The following is a 10,990-nucleotide window of genomic DNA, read 5'->3' as shown; positions in this document are numbered from 1 at the left end:
TTTGCCTATGTACTATTATCCAGTTCTATATAGTAACATATGCAATGCATTTTTTTCTATTTTCTATTGTATATACATAGTGGATAGAAACATTAACATAGGTCCCTTTTTCATTACACCATAACCAACTTTATTCCAGCCTAAAACTCATACCTGGGAATTTATGAAAGTCAGTGGGACTGAGAATGGGAGTGGGACAGAGAGTGGTGTAGGGGGCATATCGTGCACTGTTTCAAATTGTGGGTGTGACTAAATTGTGCAAGTAATATGAGGAACTTGGTAAAAGCTCCTCATATTGGCGCATGGTAAAATGAAACCCGAGGATAATCTGGGTCAAGATTGTATAATTCATAGAGTGCAGGGGTCATGAGTTTATAATGGTAAAATCACAGCCAAAGATTATAAAGACAAAGCTACCTCACATGAGTGGATTACAAATATTGGAGCAAAACAACTATAGTAAGGCACCAGCACCTACCTATAAAACTACTTCATTCTTGTGCAAACAACCTGTAATTATCTCTGCTACCAGCTCTGTATTGCAGCATCTAGAAATTTTTAGAGTAGAACACCACAGCTGCCATCATCTAAAAAAACATCCCTGAGAAATGTGACAACCACTTTAACCACCAGTGTAGTCAGCGCATGTAGACATGAAGAAAAATGGAACACTTTCTATTGACACTTTACATTGTAAAATGAGCCTGTAATTTACAGTGGGGTATTTCTGCTTATGTGGTAGCAGTCTGCATTCTGTTTGTTACTTTTTGCATTATATACAGTATAAGCTTTTGTCATATCTAGTGAAAACTTGATAAGCTAGTGTTTAAATGGCGCAATGTATGAGCTAACGCAGTTTAAAATGTAAACCTTCAGAACACATAATGGGCCAGATTCAGGTAGCTTGGCGTATCGTTGAGCGGGCGTAGCGCATCTAATATGCGCTACGCCGATGCAACATTGAGAGGCAAGCTGAGTATTCACAAAGCACTTGCTCCCATATTTACCACAGCGTAACGTAAATAGGCTGGCGTAAGCCCGCCTAATTCAAAGTAGGCAGGTAGTGGGCGTGTTGTATTAAAATGAATCGTGACCCCATGTAAATGAATGGCTGTACGAACGGCGCATGCTCAGAATCACGTCGCATATACTCCCTAAGATATGACAGCTCAATGCGTACGACATGAACGTAACCTACGCCCAGCCCCATTCACGTACGACTTACGTAAACGATGTAAAATACGATGGCTGTTTCGACGTTTCCGACATCCATACCTTAACATGACTTACCCCTGCTTTATGAGGGGTAAACTTACACTGGACTTACGCCTTACGTAAACAGCTTAGATTACTGCGACAGGCGTAAGTACGTTCGTGAATCGGCATATCTTGCTCATTTACATATTCAACGCGTAAATCAACGGAAGCGCCCCTAGCGGCCAGCGTAACTATGCACCCAAGATACGACGGCGTAGGAGACTTATGTCGGTCGGATCAAGCCGAAATTCAGGCATATCTTGCATTGAGAATAAGGCGCATACTGTAGATACGACGGCGCATCCTAGAACTTACGCGGCATAAGTTCTCTCTGAATCTGGCCCTATGTCTTTTTGTGAAACAGGATACCTGAAGAAGAAATCTCATGTATTTTAAAGCCTGCCTGCCTTTCAAATCTATTGAGTTAACTAATGTAGAGTGTCACTGTAACTTTCTTACTGCCAATTAAAAGTTGCAATAGCAAGTGCAAGTGTTTCACTATTTTATTTTTTAGCAAGAAACTTTAACAATGGTAGCAAAAAAAATGGAAAACTGTAGCCCATGATTTAGTAGGCATTTAAAATGTTTAATTGGTGCTAGTTTTGGGAACATGCACTGCCACTTACCCTGTTTCATCTGCTGGTGGTTCTCTACTACAGTACTTGTTGGAGATGCATGATCTGACCATGAAGGCCTCAGATCTTGGGGCCAGAATCACAGAGATTTACGTTACTCCGCGCCGGCATAACGTATCCCATTTACGTTACACCGCCGTAGGTTTACAGCGTAAGTGCCTGATTCACAAAGCTCTTACCTGTAAACTTGTGGCGGTGTAACGTAAATCCGCTCGGCGCAAGCCCACCTAATTCAAATGGGGCGGGCACCATTTAAATTAGGCGTGTTCCCGCGCCGAGCGTACTGCGCATGCTCCGTCGGGTAAATTACCCGACGTGCATTGCACTAAATGACGTCGCAAGGATGCGGGAACGACGGCCATACTTAACATTGCTTAGAACACCTAGAGCTCAGCCCAAATTTTACGACGCGTATCTCGACGGAAACAACGTAAAGTTAGAGCGACGGGCATCGCGTACGTTCGTGGATCGCCGTAACTAGTCATTTGCATATTCTACGCCGACCACAATGGCCTCGCCACCTAGCGGCCGGCATAGAATTGCATCCTAACATCCGACAGTGTAAGTCAATTACACCTGTCGGATCTTAGGGCTATCTATGCGTAACTGATTCTATGAATCAGCCGCATAGTTAGGACGGGCGGATCACAGAGATACGACGGTGTATCAGGAGATACGCTGTCATATCTCTTTTGTGAATCTGGCCCTTGTTGTCTTCCATTGCCTCTAGGACCTTTGTAACTCAACTTTACATTTTGCCAGATGCCTCAGTATTTATCCAACCCTTTTGTCTGTTATTGATGTTCGTGTTTAGGTCACCCAACTTCAGGCCTAATATCTTTTTTTTTTTTTGCATTGGCCACCAAGATACCTTGCTTTCTAATTCTTATTATCTTCAGCCAAACCTTTTACCCCCTGTTTGCATTTTTTGCATTTCCCTTTTTGCTTCTTCTCTTAAAGGTTGCATCCAAGGCCCCCCACAAACCACCAGACAAATGTGGAGAAAAGGCCCCTGTCTTCGTCAACAGAGAACAAGGTGCTTTGCCAGGGGGGTCCCCCTGACAAGGCAATTCCAGCACTGTTGCCATCTGGCTCTCTTCCCTCTCCCTGCTTTTACAGGCTTTGCTGAGGAAGCGGTAACAATTGGTTCCTGCTGCTGTCAATCAAATCCTGTGAGGAGGAATCGGAGCCTAGCCGCACTCTGTGTTACAATGGATGCACAAAAACTGGCTCAGGAGAGAGCCCGCAGGTGCACTCCCAAAGGAAGCAGCTTCCTATGGTAGTGCACCAAGAAGAGGAGAAGCTAAGAGTACCAGTATGGGACCCTAAAAGAGGAAGTCCAGGGCTGCTCTGTGCAATACCCTTGCACAGTGTAGATACTGTAAGTATTACATGTCTGTATTAAAAAAAAAAAACTTTAATTTTTTGTATTTTAATTTTACAGTGGATGCTCCAGTTTAACTATGCCATAGTGCTCGGGCCCTTACCCCTCTTTATTTTCTTCTTGCCATACCTTTTTTTTGTCTCCTTCCCCCTCCCCCCTTTTTTTCCCCTTTTTATTCTCTCTCTACTTTGTTCCTACATACTTCTTCCCTCCCTTATCTATTTTTCCTACTGTGAGGTCAGATCTCTACCCATTTGCTTGGTCTTTCTCATTATCTCATTATCTGCCTAATAGCAGTAATTATGTGGATCCTGGTACTGATATACTTATACTGATGTTTGATGGCTCAAATATCCCAGATATATTTCTGTCTCTGAGATATGACCCTCTGGATACTTATGTGTACGTGTACTGCCTTAACACATGTCCATTTGGAGCATTGTCCTATTTTACTCTCTCTTTCATTTGTAGAGTTCCTCTGTGTTCTATGTTCCAATATGTGAACCAATGTCCCTTTTGTACTTCTGTTTTTATTATGATGGTCACATGTATATTTTTATGATCTGTTGTTCTTCATCTCTATTCCATGTGCGAAAAGTAGGGATGAGCTTTATGTTCGAGTCGAACATGAGTTCGACTCAAACATTGGCTGTTCGCCCGTTCACCGAACAGCAAACAATTTGGGGTGTTCACGGCAAATTCGAAAAGCCGCAGAACACCCTTTAAAAGTCTATGGGAGAAATAAAAAGTGCTACTTTTAAAGGTTAATATGCAAGTTGTTGTCATAAAAAGTGTTTGGCAAAAAATTTGTTCGAACACCGTTAAAGTCTATGGACACAAACGTGAAAAATCAAAAGTGACCATTTTAAAGGTTAATATGCAAGTTATTGTCATAAAAAGTGTTTGGGGACGTGGGTCCTGCCCCAGGGGACATGTATCAATGCAAAAAAAGTTTTAAAAACTGCAGTTTTTCCGGGAGCAGTTATTTTAATAATGCTTAAAGTGAAACAATAAAAGTGAAATATTCCTTTACATTTCGTACCTAGGGGGTGTCTATAGTATGCCTGTAATGTAGAGCATGTTTCCCGTGCTTAGAAAAGTCCCTGCACAAAATGTCATTTCTAAAGGAAAAAAAGTAATTTAAAACTACTCGAGGCTATAATGAATTGTCGGATACCGGCAATACAGATAAAAGTCATTAAAAAAAAGCATGGGTTCCCCCTTAGTCCATTACCAGGCCCTTTGGGTCTGGTATGAATAATAATGGGAACCCCGAACCCAAATGTATGGATTTTAAGGGGAACCCCACACCAAAAAAAATGGCATGGGGTTCCCCCCAAAAATCCATACCAGACCCTTATCTGAGCACGCAACCTGGCATACAGAGAAAAAAAACACTGCTACGAACAATAGGCGTCCAGCAGAATGACGCTCTTCCGGTGTGACAGCTCATTTATAGCTGAGGGCGGTGCCACCCGTCACATGTGCGGGTGACAGGCCCCCTCTCTGACGCAAGGAGAAAGCCCGGGGTTACCCAATGATGTGTAGGGGTGACCCCACCCCCCTCTGGCGCAACGCGGGTTTTCCGTGATGCGTCAGAGGGGGCGGAGTCACCCATACACGTTAATGGGTAACCCCAGGGTTTCCCCTTTGCTTCAGAGGGAACGGGGTCACCCGCGCATGTGATGGGTGGCCCCACCCTCAGCTATAAAGAGCTGTCACACCGGGAGAGCGTCATTCAGCCGGGCGCCTCTTATGAAGGTGGTATCGTTCGTAGCAGCTGTTTTTTTTCTTCTTTTCGCTTGAGACAGGATTACATCGTTGGAATCTTTTTTTCTTTTTTCTTTTTTTCTTTTTAACCACTTCCCGACCTCCTCATGTACATTTATGTCGGCAGAATGGCACGGACAGGCACATCAACGTACCTGTACGTGCCTGCCTAGACGTGGGTGGGGGGTCCGATCGGGACCCCCCCCCCCCGGTACGTGCGGAGGTCGGGTCCGCTCGGGGAGCGATCCGGGACGACGGCGCGGCTATTTGTTTATAGCCGCTCCATCGCGATTGCTCCCCGGAGCTGAAGAACGGGGAGAGCCGTGTGTAAACACGGCTTCCCCGTGCTTCACTGTGGCGGCGCATCGATCGAGTCATCCCTTTTATAGGGGAGACTCGATCGATGATGTCAATCCTACAGCCACACCCCCCTACACTAGTAAACACATACACAGTGATCCCTAAATGTTACAGCGCCCCCTGTGTTTAACTCCCAAACTGCAACTGTCATTTTCACAATAAACAATGCAATTTAAATGCATTTTTTGCTGTGAAAATGACAATGGTCCCAAAAATGTGTCAAAATTGTCCGAAGTGTCCGCCATAATGTCGCAGTCACGAAAAAAATCGCTGATCGCCGCCATTACTAGTAAAAAAAATAAAAAAAATAAAAATGCAAAAAAACTATCCCCTATTTTGAAAACGCTATAAATTTTGCGCAAACCAACCGATAAACGATTATTGCGATTTTTTTTACCAAAAATAGGTAGAAGAATACGTAACGGCCTAAACTGAGGAAAAAAACATTTTTATATATGTTTTTGGGGGATATTTATTACAGCAAAAAGTAAAAAATATTAAATTTTTTTCAAAATTGTCGCTCTATTTTTGTTTATAGCGCAAAAAATAAAAACCGCAGAGGTGATCAAATACCACCAAAAGAAAGCTCTATTTGTGGGGAAAAAAGGACGCCAATTTTGTTTGGGAGCCACGTCGCACGACCGCGCAACTGTCTGTTAAAGCGACGCAGTCCCGAACTGTAAAAACCCCTTGGGTCTTTAGCCAGCATATTGGTCCGGGGCTTAAGTGGTTAATAAAGGACTTGTCCCAAACGGTCTACTGTGTTTTTTAACACTTTTTTTTGTGAAATGGCAGGGGTACAATGTACACCGTTACCAATTCACATAAGGGGGGGCGGGATCTGGAGTTCCCCTTTGTTAAAGGGGGCTTCCAGATTCCGATAATCCCCCCCGCCCACAGCCCCCACAACCACTGGACAAGGGTTGTGGGGATGAGGCCCTTTTCCCCATCAACATGGGGACATCCTCCCCATGTTGAGGGCATGTGGCCTGGTACGGTTCAGGAGAGGGGGGTGATTCCTGCAGCCTGCCAGGTTGTGTGCTCGGATAAGGGATTGGTATAGATTTTTGGTGGGAACCCCACGCTATTTTTGAAGGGTCTGATATGGATTTTTGGGGGGAACCCTGTGTCATTTAAAAAAAAAATCCCCTTAATATCCATACTAGACCTGAAGGGCCTCATATGGAATTTGGGGGGACCCCCTCACATTTTTTTTTATTTTGGTTTGGGGTTCCCCTTCATATTCATACCAGACCCAAAGGGCCTGGAAGTGGACTAAAGGGGGGAACCCATGCTGTTTTTTTTCAATGACTTTTATCTGTATTGCCGGGACCCGACAATTAATTATAGCCGTGAGTAGTTTTAAATGACTGTTTTTTCCTGTAGAAATGTCATTTTGTGCAGGGACTTTTCTAAGCATGGGAAACATGCGCTACTTTACAGGCATACTATAGACACCCCCCAGGTACGAAATTTAAAGGAATATTTCACGTTTATTGTTTTACTTTAAGCATTATTAAAATCACTGCTCTCGAAAAAACGTCTGTTTTTAAAACTTTTTTTTGCATTGATACACGTCCCCTGGGGCAGGACCCAGGTCCCAAAACACTTTTTATGACAATAACTTGCATATTAGCTTTTAAAATTAGCACTTTTGATTTTTCCTGTTCGTGTCCCATAGACTTTAATGGTGTTCACGTGTTCAAGCTAATTTTTTGCCTGTTCGCATGTTCTGCTGCGAACCGAACAGGGGGGTGTTCGGCTCATCCCTAGTGAAAAGTATAAAACTTGATAAAAAGAGATTAAACATCACTTTAATGAATATAAAGCTGAATTAGTTTGCATGGTAGCCATATACAGTACATCAATCATTTATCAAATGAAGAAACTAATAATATAGGATACTATAGGATAGGATCAATGGATGTTGGATATTCTCATAGATCAGTGAACAATGTAAATATGTGTTTTGGGTCTGGAGTTATTCCAATAGCCAGTAAATATGTGTTTTGGGTCTGGAGTTATTCCAATAGCCAGTTAGATTGGTTTGGATTAGAATATTGGAATAAGTGGCTGAAACACATCTCTTGTATCAGATTCATAGGTAATATTATTTCTGAATATTAAGGCTCGGTTCATACTGCTGCGCTGTGAATTTGTTCAGTTTTTTGTCCTGTGTGAGGTGCGAATTTATAGTGAATTTACTGTAAATTTACCGCGATTTTAACTGCGAATATCAGGAGTTGGACATAGCTGCGATTGATGTTCTTTTTTTTTTTAACAAAAATGTATGTTCTAGCCAATGGAATCATAATGTAAAACAAAAAAGGTGTTAATTTCCTGTGTACTTCCTGGTTTTTGTGGAGAGTAGTGTGGTGGAATTCGCACATATGTGAACCATCAATGCGATTCCAGAACAATTTACATTGATGTCTATGGAGACCCTGACTGACCGTCATTGAAAACAGAGGCCCGGATTGAGATAGCCTTTACGCCGGCGTATCTATTGATACACCGCGTAAGTGCTACGAAGCGCCAGCGTATCTTCTTTCTGTATTCAGAAAGCTAGATACGCCAGAATTTCCCTAAGATCCGACCGGCGTAAGTGTCTTACACCATCGTATCTTAGGCTGCATATTTACGCTGGCCGCTAGGTGGCGCTTCTGTATATTTACGCGATGAATATGCTAATTTGCGGCGGCGTAACGTATCTGAGATACGTTACACCCGCCTAAAGGTACTCCAATGTATCTGAATCCGGGCAAATGACTTTATGGATGACATGCAAATTTAGAATGTTTTTGACGCATCACTTTTGTTATGAACTCGCATCAGTGTAAACCGGGCCTTAAGTGATTGCAAAGGCTTTAGGTTTTTTACACTAATACATTCTCTGCATTAAGGTAAACAATTTTTTATGTACAGTTTCACTCCCAGCCCCCCTAAATACTTACCTGGGCTTGATCTTGATCCATCGTTGTGCCCAAGAGTAGCGGCGCTGCTCTCTCTCTCTCTCTCCTTCCTCACTGGAGAATCAAATCCAGGGAGCGATGGCAGGGCCGAGATCAATACTGCACATGTGCCACAATAGAGGGTGGATTCCTGTGGTGGTACACAGAGAAGAAAAGAAGCCCAGAGCACCTACAGGGAACCCCAGAAGAGGAGAATCAGGGCCACTTTGTGAAAAACTATTGCACAGAGCAGGTAAGTATTAGGCCTCATACACACGACCGGTTTCTTCGGCAGAATCTATCAAGAAACTTGGTGGGAGATTTTTTTTGCTGAGGAAACCGGTCGTGTGTACATTTTTCGGCGAGGAAACTGTCGAGGAACTCGATGAGCCAAAAAGAGAGCATGTTCTCTTTTTCCTTGACGGGAATGGAGAAAATTGGCTTGTCGAGTTCCTCGACAAGCCTAACAAGAACTCGACGAGGAAAATGATGTGTTTCGCCCGCCGAGTTCCTCGGTCGTGTGTACGAGGCCTCACATGTTTGTTATTTTTTCTCCCCAAAAAAAAGAATCATTACAATCACTTTGAACATTGGAACATATTTTGGTTGTAATTGTTGATATACACAGGTTTGTGCATACAGGGAAAATTCGGAACTTGAGAAATTGTTCATCTTATGTTTGTTAAGCTGGATCTTTGGGCATATTATTTATTTTATACTATCTACAAGAGATGAGACCATTGCTGACAGTAGGAGCATACATATACAATTATTTTTTTTGTTTAGCATGAAATGTTTTTTTCATAGGTGTCATGTCAAATAACTCTAACATTTTTAATATTTTTTAAACATAACACATTTTTAGAGATACCATTGGTGATCCATTATGAAACATAGCTGCTGTTGTATATGACACAATATTGAATATCTAAATGAGCTGTAAATTAGGTTCATCAAGCATGTTTTAGTCATATAATTCAAAGTTAGTCAATACACAGAATGGTATCCTGATTTTATCGCTGCCATCCATCACATTTCTGATCAATGCACTGTTGCTATTTTTTTTTTTACATAGTTAATTATTAAGCCACCAATTAATGACCAGTGGAAGTAGCATTGCTTAAATGTTAATAAATAGAAGTTATTTGTATGTTGTATTAGCATGTATTAGAGTACTACAATAGATATGGTTGATAGATAGATAGATAGATAGATAGATAGATAGATAGATAGATAGATAGATAGATAGATAGATAGATAGATAGATAGATATAGACACCATACTAACTTTGAATTATGTCACCCACTCTGAAAACTGAAAGCTGTAAGGGGTCTAAATTGCTTTGGCCACCATGTAAGGGAACTAGGGGCTATATTATTCCTGTACTTTGCCACATTTCATTAGACGCCAAGCACATAAATGAACATGGCTTCAGGATTCTTCGTAGGCATGACATACTGTACATGGTGACAGTGCCACTAGCATCCCTTGATGACATCATGTCACAAATACACTTTCAGATGTCATCTTGCATTCATGCCTGGCACACTAAGGTTTCTGTGCTGCTAGAGTACTCCCCATACGTCAAATGCATTTCACTAGTATGTGTATTTTCTCATCAGTTCCCACTAAATTCATATACTTCAGCAATAGATGGAGCTCAGCACAGATATAAAGGTTATGAGAAAAAAGCTCCTGAGCTTTTGTGTATGTCAGCCTATCAGGGTGGCATGAACAGTGGTTTATGTGGTTGACAGGAGATCAGTGTTAACATGTGCAATGACAATGAACACATTTTACATTACCATTCTAAAATAGAGAGGGATGTGCAATGGTTTGCTGCATATTGGCAGTATGGGGACTTGGTGACAGCTGCAATACCACAAAGGAATAACCCTGCTCATCTGAGCTGGCCTTAACTCAATTTTTTATATTGCAGAAAGCAGGCTTATCTGATGAGAATGTAAGACTATATTGCACATTTTTATATATTTAATATTATTTTGGTAAACAAAATATAACCATATTGTTTGTATTTAAATAATCAAATCTATGTTTAATTTTAATATGTCATTTTATTTTTGCCTATTATTGCTTTAACATTTTCATGTCATACCTGAGTGTGTAATATTTTTTGTGAATTTAATGGCTTACAGACAATTAGTAATAATAGCATATTGTCATATGTATGGTAACAAATATAAGTATTCTCTGACTTCTGCCTTTTGCTTATCTTTAAGCTCAGCATATCCCTGTTTTTTATGCATCACCAGAAATGATCTAAGTCATGTATCTCAATATTATTTCCATTTCAAGTAAATTAGACAGCAGTGGAAGGTGTGCAATCAGCTGTCCTGAGTACTTTACATTGTGTTATCAATGGAATATTTGATGAGTGACTTTTCTGTTCAAAGCTGCTGTTTCAGACTTACTGCTATTAATTTTTGTTCTTTTGATGCCATCTTGAGGTCTGCTTGTGTAAAACAACATATTTTCTGTTGAGGTTTTTTTCAAAACACACTACAGTACGTCTTATCAAAGCAGCCAATTCATGTCGATCTTATTTGAAAAATGCATAGGTTAAAATGTATTACACAAGATAAAGTATTGTGCCAATATCTATCAGGACTAC

This window comes from Rana temporaria, chromosome 4, assembly GCF_905171775.1.
Source record: "Rana temporaria chromosome 4, aRanTem1.1, whole genome shotgun sequence".
Taxonomy (NCBI): Eukaryota; Metazoa; Chordata; class Amphibia; order Anura; family Ranidae; genus Rana; species Rana temporaria.
Note: the sequence above shows the minus strand (reverse complement) of the source record.